A 1,059-nucleotide genomic window follows, 5' to 3' on the forward strand; every position below is an offset into this window, starting at 1 on the left:
CAGGACTGGCCTAGGGTAATTTTTAGAGGGGTTTTAATTTATATTTTAAATCGGACAATATTTAAATATCTATTTTAATTAATTTTAAATCTGTATTGTTATTTATGTATTTTAATTGATTGTCAGCCGCCCTGAGTCCTATGAGGAGAAGGGCGGGATATAAATCCAAATAATAAATAAATAAATAAATAAATAAATAAATAAATAAATAAATAAATAAATAAATAAGAGGTGGGCTTTAACCCATGACCAGGGCCCCACAACTGGGCATAAATCCAAGTTTTCAAGGCTTTATAAAAGGTGCCACAGGAAAAAAAGATTTCTCCCTCTAGGCTTACTGTGGCTCCATCAGCCAATGCTTTCTAGTTAACAGTCCCTGGACCATGCTCATTTTTCCAGATCAGATAGGAGAGGTGGGGAAAAAAAATACAAGTCTTATATACAAGTATATGTTATGGTCAATGTGTGAAATTAGGCATTCTATAGAATGCCTAAGAAATCTATAGAATGCCAAAAATGAGATTTCATATTTCACATATTTATTAATGATTATTATGATTAATGATATTATTATATAATGATTATTAATGATTATAACTATGATTTATGACCTATGAGCTATTACTTGCAGTTTATATGTATGCTGTGAGCTTACACAGCTTACCTGTATCCTAGCTTTGCAATAAGTAATTACTGCCACCTCCTTTGCTCTGAGAACGTGTTGCTCTAAGATTTTTAACTTGCTGTCCAGCAAGTATTTCATGAACTCAGGAACTTTAACCCCATTTCCAGAGAAAATTATTCCCTTAAGAATACCCTTTTCTCTAACATGTTATCTATTCAATCCAAATTGGCCACAACTTCATTGGAAAATTGAAGGGTTAAATGAACTTTGTTCAAATTTACTTCATGACAATTAATTAGTAACAGGTCCTGTTGTTTGAGTGTGTTCTTTGTTATGTGTCAGATGTTTTCTCTATAAGTGTATTAGCTTCACTTACAGTACATAACCAACTAAATCTCCAGGCTACCCATCTGTGTTCTTAGAATAGCACGATC

This window comes from Protobothrops mucrosquamatus, unplaced genomic scaffold, assembly GCF_001527695.2.
Source record: "Protobothrops mucrosquamatus isolate PMUCROS unplaced genomic scaffold, P.Mucros_1.0 scaffold_135, whole genome shotgun sequence".
In the NCBI taxonomy this organism is placed as follows: domain Eukaryota; kingdom Metazoa; phylum Chordata; class Lepidosauria; order Squamata; family Viperidae; genus Protobothrops; species Protobothrops mucrosquamatus.